Consider the following 18,114-nt stretch of genomic DNA (forward strand, 5'->3'; position numbering starts at 1 on the left):
TACGCCTTGTTTCTCTGGAAGATTTCTTCTCGTAGTTTTTAAGTGGGAGCTGTCACATTAGAACAGCTTACCAAGCAAAGAATGTGTGGGATGTGCATTTGGAAGCATGAGAGAGAGAGAGAGGTGTGGAATGTGCTTTATGGTCTCGAAGTGCAGTGTTATCCGCAGTGGTGCACACATGTGCACTGTGATGTACATTGTGAAATGAAGCATGTGATGCTATAAGCAGTGGTGCACACGTGCACTATGATGTACATTGTGAAATGAAGCATGTGATGCTATAAGCAGTGGTGCACAAATGTGCATTGTGTTGTACATTGAGAGATGAAGTGTGTGATGCTATAGGCAGTGGTGCACAAATGTGCATTGTGTTGTACATTGGGAAGTATGATGAAGTTCTTACTATTGGCTTTGACATGTCCTCATGTCATCCTGAATTATGACTCTGCCTTGCTTGAGCTTTTCTGCGCACACAGACAGGCCCCCAGAGTGTTTACAAATTGCTTTGGTTAATTACGTTCAAGGTTTGTTTTGTGAGAGATTGTTTAATGTATCCTGGAAGGCTTTTGTAAGCTTCATCAAGTTAAAGGCTGGAACATGTGAGAATGTAGAGGGACCGTGGGAACTCCTCTTGCTGTGGAATGCTTGCCTGGAAACTGGCCAGTTCCAGTAAGTTTTCTTGGGGCAGAGGGAAAGACTCTCGAACCTCCTAGTGTGTTTTGAGATTATAAAACTGAGGGTTGTTGACTTAGAAACCGGGATTTTGGAATCCGAATGGGGACAGACGCGTCTAATTTGGTACAGCGGAACCCTGGTTGCTGAGGCTCTTATCCCCGGCTGTTAAATCACCCGGTCTGGAGTGGGCTAAGATGCAGTGTTTGCACCTGGTGAAGTGTTTGGGTTTTGATTATTGCCATTTTTTCCAGCAGCAATTCGTAATCGGAAGATTAGCTATAAATGAATATGTTTTTTTGTTTTGGTACCTGATTGGCTATTTCTTAAATTTTGCGACAAAATAATTCTTTTTTTTTTGTGGTCGGCACACAGATTTCCTAATTAGAATAAAACTGGAACGCTTTGCCTTTGCTTACCTCGGATTTTTGTTTTGGCTTAGTACTACCGACCTGGCCAAGGGGAGGGTGTCATGTGGCCCATTGGGACATTGCCGTCTTCACTAACGTAGCATGAGTACGCTGCATCTTGCCTGCTGCTTTTGCACACATTCCTACACATCTTTATTTTTGCAATCATTTTAATGACTTTTTTCACATGAGAAATCATCGCTGTGTTCACTCTGCATGTTCCTGGGATTTGTTCTGGCCAGGCCTTAGCCCTCAGACAAAACATAATGATGTAGCTATTGTTTGGACAAACGCTCTCTGGTCTTATTAGAATACACACCGCTTGAGGGTTTGGTCTTCGCTGTCTGCTATTGCCGGGATTGCCTGGATTCCTACCTCTGACCTTCAATCTTTCACTGCGCCTCGCGGCCCCCGCTTCGCGGGAGCCGCTCGAGGGACTGGGACTCGGTTGCCTGTTGCCTGGAGTGTTATAGGCGATTTGACTCCATGCTGCCCGGATTGCTGCGCTGTGGCTCAGATTCGCGAGGGGGCGTTGCTGGACGTTTGTATTGCTGTGAGCGCCCGGCGCGCTCGGGACTGCGAGGACCAGGGTGCTGCGCGTGACGCTGACCAGCTGCACCTGGTCCTCTTCCCGACTCCTCCCCCAACACCTTCATCAGGCACTGCAGCCCCCGCTCTACGGGCACCGCTTGAGGGTTTGGTCTTCGCTGTCTGCTATTGCCGGGATTGCCTGGATTCCTACCTCTGACCTTCAATCTTTCACTGCGCCTCGCGGGTGCCGCTCGAGGGACTGGGACTCGGTTGCCTGTTGCCTGGAGTGTAATAGGCGATTTGACTCCACGCTGCCTGGATTGCTGCGCTGTGGCTCAGATTCGCGAGGGGGCGTTGCTGGACGTTTGTATTGCTGTGAGCGCCCGGCGCGCTCGGGACTGCGAGGACCAGGGTGCTGCGCGTGACGCTGACCAGCTGCACCTGGTCCTCTTCCCGACTCCTCCCCCAACACCTTCATCAGGCACTGCAGCCCCCGCTCTACGGGCACCGCTTGAGGGTTTGGTCTTCGCTGTCTGCTATTGCCGGGATTGCCTGGATTCCTACCTCTGACCTTCAATCTTTCACTGCGCCTCGCGGCCCCCGCTTTGCGGGAGCCGCTCGAGGGACTGGGACTCGGTTGCCTGTTGCCTGGAGTGTCATAGGCGATTTGACTCCACGCTGCCCGGATTGCTGCGCTGTGGCTCAGATTCGCGAGGGGGCGTTGCTGGACGTTTGTATTGCTGTGAGCGCCCGGCGCGCTTGGGACTGCGAGGACCAGGGTGCTGCGCTTGACGCTGACCAGCTGCACCTGGTCCTCTTCCCGACTCCTCCCCCAACACCGTTTCCCTTCGCCTTACAAACACTTCTCCGCTTACACGCGCTAGCGGGACGCGCGCGGGTCTCAGCACGGAGCTAAGACCGGGCAAAGAGCGGGCCGTTTGAGGCCGTTAGAGGACGGGAGAGACTGGGCCTGGGCCAGTCCCCCTGACCCACTTCGGGACTGTATCTGGATTTAAAGGGTAATATTTGCTGACCTACTTCAGAGATGACGACCAGGGAAACAAGGAGCAAAAGCGTATTGGCTGTTGCTTCTACAACAAAGGGAACATTGGATAATTACTTTGTGAAAGCTGGCTCCCTACTAATAGAGGACATTACGCTTCTCGAGAGGCGGATATCTCAGGAATTAGACCGGGTGAGGAGATCGTCAATGGGTCCTCTAGCTCAGGCAAAGTTTCCTGAGGTAAGCCCAGATCTCATCGTTTTGGATATGGGGGTAGAAGGCACAAATGACTCCTCTGAGACTCTGGACATTTTAAATTGTACCTCCCAGTTAAGCATGAAAGATCTTAGTGATTCCGTAGATCTCAGTATGCTAACCCTCCCGCCAGCCGAACCCCACCCCACACTTACTACCACCCTTAACTCTGACCCTGAAAAGGTTAATTCTACAGGCCCTAATGTGAATAAGCGGAAGGGGATTAGAGAAGGTGCAATTTCGAAAAAGAGAGGAGGGACCAAGAACAAGTGTGGTCGGAAGCTGAATATCTCTCCCCTGCACCCGTTATCAAATAGTCCATGTTTAAACACAAGGGGAAGAACGCAAACAACTAGAGCTCAGGTCTCGCCTTCAAATTTACAGGGGGAGAAAAGCACTCACCCCAATCAGAATCCTCCCGAGCTCACTGAGGAGGATATCACCCTTGCTGATATAGGCGTACTTATAAGAAACCTTTTAAGCCCCCTGGAAGAAAGGCTAATCAAAATCGAGGCCAGGTTAGTGGCCATAGAAAAGTCGACAGTGCAACTAGCTGATAGTTTTAAAGTAACTAGCAGCGGTGGGGCCAAGGTTTCCGACAGAGAGACAAAAGAGGGACCTTCCCAGGCCACTAACCAGGCCAAAAGTGTTATTTACACAGCACAGCAGGCAAAAACTACCCCGCCCACAAGCACTAATATACTTTCTGAGGCTACTGTCCCTCAAAATTCGGCACAACAGTATAATCACTTATCCCCTTCCCCAACTAGTGCTAAACAAACCAGGGATAATAACCCCGCCCCTACCAAACCACTGAATGCTGCAGAACAAATGGCTGAGGATGTTAATAAGAGGACGAAGCCTAGACTAGTACATCTTCCCCCAGAGGCAGCACCATATACTGTAGTTCTAGCAGGGATACCAGAATTGATTTCCTCCAAAGAATCCACCGCTTCACTGAAGAACAAGGTGATAAATTGGCTATCTACACACAGACCACTCCCGGCAGGCATATCAAGCATACTTCTCATGGTTCGAAGGGTGCCTTGGCTGGGTAGCTCAACTAAATCCATAAATGGTGATTGTGTTATAGTTAGTTTTAGAGATCATAGGACAGTCCAGCATATAAGCGGATGGACATCAGAGGATGAGGGGAGCACCATTCAATCCTTACCTCTTTCCTGTTTTTATCCCCCTCGGGTTTATGATAGAGAGGATGAGATTTGGGGGCCTCGGATACAAACACTGGCTGGCTGGAAAGATAGGAATAGAAGGGGAGTTTTTTATCATCCCAGAAGCCAATATCAAGGATCCCCTGAAATCAATGCTCAGTGCACCAACATAGAGAGAGGGGGTGGGGGGCTGATAAGTGGATGGAGAGAATTCCCCAACTCCAGAAGACACCAGCAAACCCACTACACCACGAACATGGATGATGAGGGATGGGAAACATGTCATAGGAGGGGAGGCAACTGGGGCTCTATTGAGCAAGATTATAACCCCCGGAGATTTGCCGAGCCATTCTATCTCCCAATGCAGAACAGGTATAGTCAACTGGATATGGTAGACTGACTATCCACACGTAGAAGCAGCCAGTGGAATTATATACCATCGGAGGGGGTGGTGGTGGGAAATAGATCAGAGATAGAGCTGGACGATGCCCAAGCACATTATGGCGATTTGGGTAATTTTACTGGCGAGTCTCAAAACAATGTCGGGGAAGAATCAAGCTACCCCCTAGTACATACAGAGACCATGGCCAGTGACACAGGTAATGATTCCATCCATACCACTATTGGAAACAACAGGCCTCTCCCACTAAAATACTGTCATGGAGTGTGGCAGGCCTGGGAAACAAGTCCAAGTGCCAGGAATGGATCGAATATACCAACTTTAAAGATCTATGCATGTTCCAAGAAACTTGGGAGAGGGAGGAACACCCAAGGCAGGGTTTCGCAGTTTTCTCCATTCCTGCGAAATGGGGGGGCAGGGGTCGTCTATCGGGAGGCCTTGAAACTTGGGTCGCAGCCCATTTGGGATGTCAGGTCACGCGTTTCCCAGTGGCATCAGAGGACATACTTGTGGTTATACTGGAATGGTCCAACTGCTGCAGATTAGCAGTGGTAAATGTATATTCGAGGCCGGTTACTATCTCGCAGGAGTCCCCTACTATCGAAGAACTGTCGGATGTTCTGGGTGAACTCCCCAAGGGGACCCCTTTTGTAGTGGGTGGGGACTTGAACTCACACTTTGAACCCCTAGCTGGTCTCTTGGACGGGGCTTCCCTAGAGGAAGATGCAAGATGGCGAGTACCACCGACAGTATCTACACCCCCCAAAGCTTGGACCCCTCTTGCACTCCAGATCACTGCCCTAACTCTGAAACATGGGGTGAGGGCCTGTAATGGGCGTGTTAAATCGGATATCCCGAGCAAACCCACGTTCAACCGGAAGGGAAGGGAGTCAAGATTAGATTACATTTTAGTACAATTATCCTCGTGGTCGCATGTCATTGACTTTAGGATAATTGACAGAGAAGATAGCGACCACAATGCTTTGGAATTGGACTTTCTCCTTCCTGGCTGGGATCATGGGGAAGTAGAATTGCCGAAGATAAACCCGGACCTAGCCCTAGAAAGCAACAGGAGGAGAATCAAGTGGGAGAAATTAGCTGCAAGCACAGTTAAGCTCCCTCGGTTCTACAAAATTTTTATCCCTATATTGGAAAAAATGGGCAGCCTAAATGATGAACCTAGCTTAAGGGAGAAAAATAATCAAATCTGGTTGATGCATGAAGAAGTCGTTAAGACTCTGACTGCAGACTTATTCAATAATGGACCAAGGAGGGCGGGTGGCAAGACCCAGCCCTCATGGTATAATGCAGCGTGCCGCAGGGCAAGGAGGATCTTTTGTCGAGTATCAAGAATCGTAAAAGTAGGCCTGAGATTCAAGCTAGGAGATGCGAATACAAGAAGCTGGTCTTTAATGCCAAGATTGAGTGGGACCAGAACAAATGGGAAGAACTCGCTAGCTCCTTAGCCTCCATGGACTCACGGAGGTTTTGGAGAATTGTTAACACAGGTTCTGAGGAACTCGTTTCAGCAATAGAACCGAATATCTCCCCTAAGTCATGGCAGGAGCACTTCAAGTCTCTTTATACAGTGGAAGTAGGGCATGGAGACTGTAAAACCCCACTCGTATATAACTACCCGGAAGGGGTCCCATTCACCGAAAAGGAGGTCCGGGTTGCCATATTAGGCCTGTCAACTGGCAAGGCACCCGGTCTGGATGGTCTCCCTGGTGACCTTTTCAAACAGGAACCAGATATATGGGCCCCTTATCTCCTGGTATTGTTCAACGCGGTTCTAAAGGGGATGGAGGTGCCCAGTACTTGGCTGGGCGCAGAGGTGGTTCCGATTTTCAAGAAAGGCTCGCCTCTGCTCCCATCCAACTACAGGCCCATCAGCCTGATAGATGTGTCCCAAAAACTTTTTGGGAGACTCATTTTAGATCGTCTCCAGAATTGGATAGAGGAAACCGCCACCCTGAGCCCATATCAGGCCGGGTTCAGAATGGGGGTATCCACCATGGACCAAATTTTTCGCCTCAACCTTATTTATTGGAGGACGGCACTCGTCGAGGGGGGCAGCTTGTTCACGGTGTTCGTGGACTTGCGTGCCGCCTTCGACTTGGTGCCTAGATCCAAACTCTGGAACGTCCTTGAGGATCTGGGAATCCCGCCAGACATCCTGGCCATCCTGATTAAACTACACCAGGACAATTACGCGCGGGTCAGGTGCGGCAGGATGGGGGGCTTAACAGAAAGATTCCCCGTTGACAGGGGGGTGAGGCAGGGATGCGTACTCGCACCTACCCTGTTCTGCTTCTTCGTCAACGGGGTAATTGCCCACCTGTCCAGGATAGATGACATTGACGCCCCCAGATTGAATGGCAGCAGGGTGCCCGCCATAATGTTTGCGGATGACACCCTGCTGCTGTCTAAATCCCCTATGGGAATTCAACGGGTAGTGGATGGGTTCTTGCAATTTTGTACTGAGAGGGGCCTTGAAATTAATGCCTCCAAGACAAAATATATGATTCTGAACCCTACCCCCTCAACACGTCCTAACCCACTGTTGGGTACAGTGCGTTTGGAGAGGGTTTCCACTTTTGAATATTTGGGGGTAACCCTGAGTGAGAAAATGACATGGGGGACACATATTATCAAGGCAAACATGAAGCTTTCTCAGAAAGTGGGTGGTATTTCCAGAATGGTGGGCAAATCTATATACCGCCCACTGGGCCCCATGGTACAGATTTATAAATCCCAAGCTCGGGGCTCAGTTACATACTGCAGCGAATTGTGGGGTCACACTCCTGCTAAAAACCTAACAAGCATAGAGAATAAATTTCTCAGGCAGTTGGTGGCTCTCCCTCCTAGCACGCCTTTGCTCCCTCTGAGATTGGACTTAGGACTTAGGCCCATCGCCGAGGAACTTGGCCTAAAACCATTATCTTTTTGGCAACGACTATGGAGTAGCGAGGATCTAAGCGATTACAGAAGCGAGCTACAGGAGTTCCTGGCCTTACCTAACATTAGTAATATCCCATGGCTCACTTACATAAAAAGATCTTGTGAAAGTTTAGGTCTAACGGAATTATGGACCGACCCCGCAAACTCAAGCACGAGGATCCCCCGAAAGGCACTTTCTAAACTTTACTATCAGTTGAAGTTGAACACCGCTTTAGACAACACACGGGTGGGCTCACTGACTAATTTATTCATACAATCAAAAGACTCCTACTTAATGGAAAGTGTTTTGGATGGCATGGCACCTGTGTTGGCAAGAAAGCTCTACCTACAGTGGAGATATGGCTCTCTACCTCTGAGGGCTTTCACCACCACTTGGTCCCATCCTCCAACAAGTGAGCAATGCCCAGCCTGTACATATCCTCGGGAAAGTGATTTACATATGGTCCTTTTCTGCAAAGCCTATCGAAAAGCGAGGAAGCATTGGCTCCTACCCATTCTTAAAAATATGGGGTTTAGGAAATTCTCGCCTGCGTTTAGAATATTAAAATCCGATTTGTCACCTCCGATTGTCTTTGCAGTGGCAAAGTTTTTAATGGCCATGTGGTATGTCCGATCTAGTCTTTTAAAAAAGGAGGGGGTTGTATAATGTTAAATGATTTTAGAACACCCTTTCTCATGTTTTAAACCTCTGTTTTATGGAATTTTTGAAAGTCATTGTTTATATCTAAATGTTTAGAATATTGGAAATTTTTAAATTTTAATAATTGTCAAGTATTTATATCTTTGATGATCTAAATGATCGAAAATAAAGATTATTTGATTGATTGAATACACAAATAGGTAGCACACACTTAGAGAGGGACCTTTCCAGGGAGAAGAGCGAGACAGCACCTATGATGTAGATCTACCATCTATAGACTAAGGTATGGGGTCTGCTGACAAAGCCCAGAGATCTTCTATTATATAATAATTCTTCTTCTTAGCAAGGGCAGGGAGGTTAGTCACTATAGTTTTCTCTCCATTGTCTTTTTAAGATGACATCTCCCTTCATGATATATGGACTAACTGCTATGCTGACTGTATTTGTACTATGCATTTTTCTTCCTGTTGTGGCACGTATACTGCATGTTAGGGCACGTTAGTTAAAATAAATAGTTTAATCTGTTCCGTGTCTTTGTCAGAACTCATTGTGGACAAGTACAAGAGTGAGAGCGAAAGTATGTATCTTGTTACCACGATTCCTGACCGATCTGGGGGTGTTGTGTTCTAGGGGGTGTAATCATTTGTTTCTCTGTGAGTGAGTAGGAGAGCAAGTGAGACACTCTAGCTAGTCGGTCCTAAGGTGGTAGTAAGACTCAGTCCCTATACACCAAGGTCCTATAATCCTGTGCATAGTTCTTTGTTTGTGCAGAATCCCTGCAACACTTTAGTATGTGGTTTGGTCTCCCCCTGGAGACCACTGTATATTTGTGATTACTTACCTGTTTACAGTTGAAATATTTTGTGTGTTGTGCTGATATCTCCGGGTAGGAGATATACCAATGTGTTAGTGAGTGTGTATCATAAATATAACTAATTGTATACCTACACGGTGTGGTTCTTCTTTGTTTAACATAAACTACCAGATTAGTTCTGGTAAAACAAGCTGCTTAACACTCCTTCTGGACTAAGCCTGTAGGCTGCTCTCCACAGCTACCACTCAGAAAGCTTTCTATGGTTGTCTAAGACCACTAAAATCACCATAAGGGTTGTCTGTATTAGTGCAAGGTGCTACACCTAAATAAGTGTGCACCATATACTAAGCCAGCCTCCTACACTTGGACTTGTTTGTTCTTGATCTTCTTGAGAGCTCTAGGCAGGAGTGGTAAGGGTGGGAAGGCGTCCATGAGGCCCAAGCATCACTCGCAACGGGACGTGTTGCAGAGCAACAGCCGCCTTGGAAACTCCAACATGCAATACTGCTGACATTGCGTGTTCTCTTCGGAGGCAATCAGATCTAACCAAGGCTCTCCCCACTGCTGAAAGAGACCTTGTGCCACCTCCAGCTGGAAAAGCCATTCATGATCTGCTATGCATTGACGGCTGAGATTGTCCGCCCTGGCATTCAGAGAATCAGCCAGGGTTATGCCCTGCTGTTCCAGCCATTTCCAGAGACGCAGGGCCTCTTGACAAGGGGTCCACGACCCCACCCCGCCCTGCTTGTCGCAGTACCACATGATGGTGGTGTTGTCCGTGAACACCTGCACTAACTTCCGTGTGACAGAGGGAAGACATTCTTTCAATAATAGTCGAATTGCCCGGAGCTCCAACAAATTGATGAGGAGCCTTGATTCCGCCAGAGACCAGCGTCCTCTAATCTTCACCTCTCGCAATTGGCCGCCGCATCCCAGGAGTGATGCATCTGTCATTATTGAGATCTGGTTGGGGAATTAAGAGGGGTCTGCCGAGAGGGGTCTGCCTCTGACCCAATCGCAGTTCATAAGCCACCAATGCAGGCCCCACGCAGTTCCTCTCAATATCTGGACCACATCGCATGGATTCCCCTGATGCTGTACCCACTGGAACTTCAGGTCCCACTGCAGAACCCGCATATGCCATCTGGCATGATTTACGAACAGGATGAAAGAGGCCATGAGCCCACCAGCTTCAGAGTCATTCTCTCTGTAATCCAGGATAGAGGCTTAAACATCAGTATTATAACCTGAATGTCATGGACTCGCTGCTTGAGAGAATAAAACCCAAACTGCACTGTCTCCAGAACAGCTCCGATGAAAGTGAGCATCTGAGAATTAGTTAGGTGTGATGTCTGCATATTTATAGTGAACCCCAGCGAATGCAGGAGGTCCGCTGTAGTCTGAAGGTGGGAAGTGACATTCTGGGAGGTGAGGAGACCTTCAACAGCCAGTCATCTAGGTAGGGGAAGACTGAAACCCCTAACCTGCGCAGATGAGCTGCAACCACCGCCATCACCTTGGTGAACACTAGAGAGGTGCTAGTAAGGCCAAAGGGAAACGCAGTGAACTGAAAGTGCTTGTGGCCTACTTTGAACAGCAGGTAACGCCTGGGGACAGAAAATATGCATCCTGCAAGTCCAACACTACCAGCCAGTCTCCTTAGTCTAGGGCCAGACAAGACCTGAGCTAACGTGAGCATATTGAAGGTCTCCTTTTTGAGGAAGAGATTGATGGTTTGGAGGTCTAGAATAGGATGAAGACCTTTGCTCTTTTTGGTTATCAGAAAGTAGTGGGACTAACAACCACTGCCTCCTTCTCATATCGGAACCTTTTATATAGCCCCCTTGGTCAGGAGAGCTGAATTTCCTCTCTCAGCCGTTCTTGAGATGGCAGTAAAGGGGGAGGGAAAGACTGAAAAGGGAGGGAGTAAACCCTCTGAATGATCTGCAAGACCCAAATGTCCGATGTTATGGACTGCCAGTGGGGGAGATGATGTTGGATTCTTCCTCCAACTGGACACCCATGGTCTTGCAGAACCAAACTAGGAGGACTTAAAGCGTACAGCTGCCCAGGGGTCGGTGGTGGCCGACTCCTGGCTACGATTCCCACAAGGTCTGAATGCACGCATCCTCGCACAACTTGGGAAGTCTGCACAGGATGGTGGCTGGGGTATGGCTGACGTGGTTGAAAGCTCCTTCCTTTGCTACAAAAGGCAGACTGGGGGCAATGTGTCACTGGGAGGCCCAAGGACTTGGCCGTATCCCTCGTGTCCTTGAAGTGCTCTAACGCCAAGTCTGCAGAAGGGCATGTCCATGAAGTTGGCCTGGATGTCCCTAAAAAGCCAGATCTTCTCAGCCAGGCGTGGCGCCACATGGCCACCATTAATGAAACTGCTTTACCCAGCAAGTCTGTTGTAGCCAGAGCACGCCTAATGGTGACATTTGCTGCATCCCTCCTATCTCTCACTGTTTGGGAGAACACTGCATGGATCTCCTCCAGGACTTGTAGCAACACTTGCGCAACCGCTTCCCTTATGGGGGAAACGGCCCAAAAGGCATGCAGTTTTTAATGACCACAAGGCTAGAATGGCGGAAGAAAACATCTTCTTCCCAAGGGCGTCCAGCCTCTTGGATTCCCTTTCTGGGGGGAGTGGAAGGGAATGCACCATGGGATGTTGACACTTGAACTACCAAGCTCTCATGGGTAGGATGTTGGCTGAGGAAACTTGGATCACCCGGGGCAGAGCAATGGTGCCATACTATTGTCCTGTTCACAGGAGCCCCTGTGCTAAGCTTGGACCAAGTGCTCAGAAGGACATCGGTCAGTGCCTTATTGAAGGGCAAAAGGGGTTCAGATGAGGAAGTTGTAGTATGTCAAGAGTATGACATACTCTTACAATTATGGATACTGTTTTAAATGAAATTATAGATCTGGTTAAGAAGGGTTGGAACAGTAACAAGCAAGGATCGGTAGACCCCAAAAAGTTTTGGGGGGTGCGTAACGAATTGTCGGTAGAGAATGACCTCTTATTTCGGGGAACAAGACTGGTTCCTCCTCATAGTCTTAGGAAGGAACTCATAGATCTAGTTCACTCCTCTCATGCAGGCATTACAAAATGTAAAGAACGCTGGAGGATGTCATATTGGTGGCCAGGCATGGATATAGAAGTGGAACGTGCAATTCGTGATTGCATCCCATGCACATTGAGCAATAAGTCCAAAAGCACACGTGTCCAGCCTATGGTTTTAAGGAGACGTCCTGAAAATCCTTGGCAAGACATTGCCTTAGATATTCTGGGTCCAATTCACTCAAATGGGTCTCAGACTTTTGTGTTAGTGGTAATTGGTATGTTTTCACGTTGGCCCGAAGTTTTCTTTCTATCAACCATTGATTCGACTCATATTATTAAGTGTTTGAGAAATTTGTTCTCCAAAGAGGGAATCCCTGAATCTATATTGACAGACAATGGAGTGCAATTTGTATCAGATGAGATGAAGACTTTTCTGGCATCTAAAGGTATAATACATAAAAAATGCTCCCTTTACCATCCCGAGGCAAATGGAATGGTGGAGAGATATAACAGAGTAATTAAAGAAACAATTGCATTATCTAAATCCTTGTCTTTAAATTGGAAAGATGAAGTGCTTAGGAAAATTGAAGAGTATAGATTATCTCCTCATTCCACCACTGGTAAAACACCTTTTCTTTTGTTCAGGGGAAGAGTTCCTAATACCAATGTAGAACCTACATGGGTTAATAGATATGAGTTGGGTAGAGGTAAAGAAAACAAGTGTGACAATGAAATGGTTAAAACAAAAGATGGAGAAAAAGGTAAATTAAGAAAGTCCTACTTAGATGAGAAAAAAGCTGTAAAAACAACCAAGGTTGTGGTGGGTGACTTGGTGATGATCAAACGTCCTGGCTTGGTGGGGAATTCTGTTTCTAAGTTTATGAAACCCATGAAAGTCATTAAGGTATTTAAGAATGCCATAAAAACTCAAGACCACAGAATCTGGAATTTGAACAGAGTTGTAGTAATAAAAGGAAGAGTGGATGGGTGTAATAATGAATGTAATGGTAATGGGCACCCGATGACACCTGAAGGTGGTAAGAATCGTGTTTCATCTAGAGTTTGTAAGAAACCATCTTATCTATTAGACTATGTTTAAAAATTTCCTTTATCTTCTGATGTATAGAAATATAATATAATTTTGTGTAACGGAGGAAGGTGTGTAGTATGTCAAGAGTATGACATACTCTTACAATGTCTCATCCTACAATTGGATGTTAGGTCAAGAATGTTAGTAGTGTCATCTATGAGGTCACGGAACTGTAGGTGGTAAGATTTGTATGTAAACTGGTTGAGTTGCTGTTTGTGCCAGCTTCTGGATAGATGGTATCTCTATGGATTAAATTTATTTCAATCAACCTAACTGCATCCTAGTGTCATTAAGGAGGAATGCTTCAGAAGTCCCAGGCTGAAGTACTTCAGTCAAGAGGTTAGTATTGACCGGCACCGAGGGCAGCTCCAGGTCAAGGACTTCCACTGCCATTTTCACCACTACAGCATAAAATATCCACAGTAGGTGCAGAGAGCATACCAGCATCTGTAGAGAATTCCAGTCCTTTGGCTTCCGCAAGCTCCTCATTCTGGTCCGATTCCTCACCAGAAGTGTCTAACTGGTGTTCTATAGGGTCCAGTGACCCCTCCTACTCTTTACCCATGCCTGTAACCTCCTCAAAACATTCAGACAATGACTTAAAGGTGCAGTAATCGGTGTCTGTTGATGCCGTTCCGACTCAGTCATCGGAAATCAAGAATGGGGCTGGCACTGGCAGCATCAGCTTCGGGCCGGTGCTGACGAATTCGCATTGGCAGGACTGGTGTCAATCCAGATCCAGTATTGGATCCATGAGACCCCACCGGAGCCGAGGCTCCGAACCTGATGGGGCCTCCTCCGACCCCGCAGGGCCTTTGAGGTGCACTGGGAAACGGGGAGAGAAACGGGGGGTCGGCCCGCTCAAATACTCAGTGCATGGCCTCGTAATACTCCTATTTGAGCGGGGATCGCTATGGCTCCCGAAAACAGGGAGAGGTGCGTTGTCGGATCGAGCAACACCTCCATAGAACCGTGCCTGAAACGTCGATGTTCCTCAATCATCTCGTCAATCCTCAATGGACGAGGTGAAGTCGAAGTCCGTCTAGACTTCTTCTTTTTCTGTTTCTTTCCTGAGTGTCCCCGAGGACCTTGAGTACGAAGAAGATGATTATGGGCTCCTGGAGCGATCCCACGACTTTCTCTTCATCGATCGGACCGAGATCTCCTAGAAGTCACGCTAGATGAAGTAGAATTATGACCCACAAGCAGCTTTAGAGACCGCTTACTCAAAGCCTTCGGCTTCTTAATGTCATCCCTTGACACACAAGGAAAAAATCTTCGACAAAATGTCGAAAAAAGTCTGTCAAAAAGAGACAGAGGGGTAGCTCTTCCCTGGATCACTGGCGCTATCTGGCACAGAAAGAAAAGAACTGACATCTGTGCACCTTGGTGGTGCCTATATAGGTGACCACGACGTCACATCTGACGGCAACAAAACCAACGCCACGCGGAACCGAATGGAGCCACCTGACAGTGCGCAGGGGTATTGCTCATGCAAAAAGTTCCGGATCCAATCTGACTCTTGGGACATTTAGACGTTAGCTATCTGCAGTTAGAATTCTCTATCCTATAATATGCTGCAGCTCTTAGGGACCCTCTTTAGTACCTATGCCCTAGGTACCAGGGGTACCATTTACTAGGACTTAAAGAGGTGCAAAAGGCATTGTCAACTGGGATCAATTGACAAAGTAACTTGTTTTTGGGAAACTAACACTGGCACTGGGGACCTAATTAGCCGGAACCCTGTGCACTTCAGTCAAAGTTGCATCAAATACTAGGCAAAAAGTGGGGGCACTACTGCAACAAAAACCCAGTTTTCCTACAGACCGCAGAGGAGCCGGCCCCGGGAAAAGTCACGGTCTCATGGCTGGAGCCACCTTAGATAAATCACTGAAAATCCAGTAGGGCCCCAACCCAATTCATGGGGCCGAAAGGCACTCGAGGGGTCGGGCCGGCCAAATATTAGGTATAGGGCATCATAGAACTCTTTTAACTGGGTGGGGGTTGCTCCAGTTCTGGGAGGCGCGAAGAGAACCCAGGCACAGGTTCCACGGCGGAACTAGACCTAGAGAACCAACCTTCCCGCAGCTTGTCTGATGACTTGGACCAGCACGGGGAAGTCAAACAACTGAAAGACTTCTTGTGTTTGTATGACTTACGAGACAACTTAGACTGGGACGACGGTAGTAGTCCCAGCACCTTCTGCGCAACGTGGATCTAGGACACCGAGGGGACGTCTGATGTCGGGCAGTAAGGAGCTTCAGGGAATGTTCTCTCAGAGTTTTCGGGTTTGTGGTACAGCAGTCCTCGCAGGTCTTGAGTCGTGGTCCTGCTCCAAACATCACAAACAAACCAAATGTGAGTCTATCACAGACATCTGCCTGTGACAAGTACCAAATGGCTTGAAACCCGTTGGTTTCTCAGGTGGCATCCATGACACACCAGGAGAAGTAATTTCTCCAAAATGTCCTTGACAAAAAGTCAAAAATGGTCAGTCAAAAATTGGCTGAGGGTAGCCGTAGAAAGCCAGCTGTCTATATAGTGGACCAAAACGAGGTACTCTGTGTAGAGTGTCCAGGCAACCCTTATTGGTTTACAGAAGCAAAATTTGATAACATAAAATGCTCTCTTTTGTGGTAGGGTGGGCGAGCAGTTTAGACTCATCAGAGGGTAGTGCTAAGCATTTGAGGTACTCACAGAGACAATAAAAGAGACACACACTGAAGAATAAATCCGAGACCAATTTAGAAAAATAAGTCGGATTTTTATATAAATGTTGATACCAAGAACTTATTTCTAAAGTAAGTACTTTTTAAAATATCAATTTTTTTCAGGTAAGTAAAATATTCACTTAAATGCGTCTTTACATAGCAATGCTTTCCTATGGGAAAAAAGGCATATGTTGCATACAGTTAATTACGGTTGTTTTCTGTAGGTCTCCTTCAGGACTCAGGGTTGTAGAGGGCAGAGTTCCAAAGTACCACCAGCAGTTACTGGTTACCTGCCCCTGGGCATCCAGGTGCAGAGGTGCTGTTAGGGTTGGTGACTTTGCGCGCTATGCTAGTGGAAAGAAGGGGATGACCTAACAACAGGCTGCAGAGGGGGCCTTGGGGACAAGTCTAGGAGCTCCCAACAGGGAGCGTGGGTCATTATGGTCATGGGAGCAAGAAGGCACAGTTGATTCTTGGATCCCCAGGCTGGGGCGCTCAGGTGCAGAGTAGATGGGTTGGCTGGGTTCAGTACGTTAAAGGCCCTCGTGTTTGTTGGTCTCGATGTTTGAGGGTGCAGAAATCAGGACATCTGGGCTACTCTGGAAGTGGGTCTCTATGGTGCTGACGTCCCTCTACGGCTGCTTGGTCTCAGTGCAGTAAGAGTCTGGATTGGCCTCTTACGGACTTTGATTGCTGCAAGTGGTTCGGTTGCCCGGGTATTGGTGCTGCACAGCTCCGGTGTCCTCTCACTTGATAAGGGGGGACAGATCGGACCTTTGGGAGCATATGTACTTCTTCCTGGATGGCAGCTGTATCAGGTTGGTCGCTGAGCAGCAACACGGTGAAGTGGACTCTGCTTCTTCGGTGCATGCAGACTGCAGGGGAGTAGCTCCTCTACTCTAAGGGAAATTGCGGGAAATTTGTGAAGGGCTGGCAATCTACCAGGGTTCTTGACAGATGCTCGGCTGCAGGATGAGTCACAATTGTTGAAACTGGTGCAGTCCCACAGGGTTTGGCTCCAAAAGACTACAGCAGTCTTCAGTTCACATTTTCTTGGGGCTTTTCTTTGTCCTCTTCTGGATCAAAGTTCCTGGCATCAGGGCTTCCTTCTAAATATTCAATTTAGGGGCGTCAAGGGGAGTGACAGCAAACAATGGGCTATTTACCTTTAGGGTGACTATACCCCCTAAATGACCAATTCTGTGGGATGTGGGCATAACCCTGACCAAGTTAGCCTAATTCCACCTAAAACCAAGATGGTGGAATTCTAGATTTCGTGTTAACATCAGGTAGCCCACCTTAGCGGTGGAACTAGCCTGATAGAGAACACGCCTCCTTACTAGCTAATTTTCCCACCTGTTCTGTCGCCTAATGGCCCTGGGGCAGGGTGTGGCTTTCCCCCTGTCTGGGGGATGCCTAGGACGCATATTAAAGGTGGCAGAGGCCTTTGAAGCTTCGTGCCTTGACATGCTGATTACTAGCCAGCCTGCATGGAGGCGGTGACAACACCTCCGGCCAGAGCAGGAATTGTTTCTGCCCTCAGAGAGGGTGGGCTGCCACTTGCAGGGGGTCAGAAACATGTCTGTGGTGGTCTACACCAGTCAGCCAGTACACTACAGGTTGGTCAGTTTTCAAGGGGCACCTCTAAGGTGCCCTCTGGGTGCATGTATTAATATATCCATCACTGGAATTAGTGTGGACTTATTAAAACAAGAGATTTGATACCAAACATCTTTAGTTTCAGTGAAGCCATCATGTTTCTGGGAAACTTGTAATACCAGTGCCCAGTACATATTCTCAAGATGGCTTCCCTGTTCACTGGCAATGTCCAAGAATCGACATGGACATCACAGGGACATATCTGCTCATGCAGACATGTCCTCACATGTAATATAATGCACCCTGCCTTATGGCTGTAAGACCTGCTTTAGAGGTGACTTACTTATATTACATGCAGTGTCTGCAGGCGTAGCACACAAGAAGTGTGCCATGTCGTGTCTTCACTTTTCTCTGCACCATGTCACGTAGCCTGCAATGTCGGTTTGCAAGAATGTATGGAGGGGTCCCTTAGGCTCTCTTTAGCCTCTCTGCCCTAGGTGCTAGGGGTGCCATTTACTAGGGACTTACAGGGGTGGTAAAGGTATTGCCAATTGGAAGAACAATTGTACAGTTTATGGAAAGGGATCTGGCACTGGGGGTCTGGGTAGCAGGAACCCAGTGCAGTTCTGCCAAAATTGCACCAAATAACAGGAAAAAATGGGCGAGACCTTGTCAAAAAGGGGCACGTACCAACACAACCCTTCCACCAAATGAAAGAGAATGAGACTAACCTTTCCCAAGAGAGTCATCATCTGAGGGGCAAACCTGGAAAGGCCATCTGCATTG

Source organism: Triturus cristatus, chromosome 6 (genome assembly GCF_964204655.1).
Source record: "Triturus cristatus chromosome 6, aTriCri1.1, whole genome shotgun sequence".
In the NCBI taxonomy this organism is placed as follows: Eukaryota; Metazoa; Chordata; class Amphibia; order Caudata; family Salamandridae; genus Triturus; species Triturus cristatus.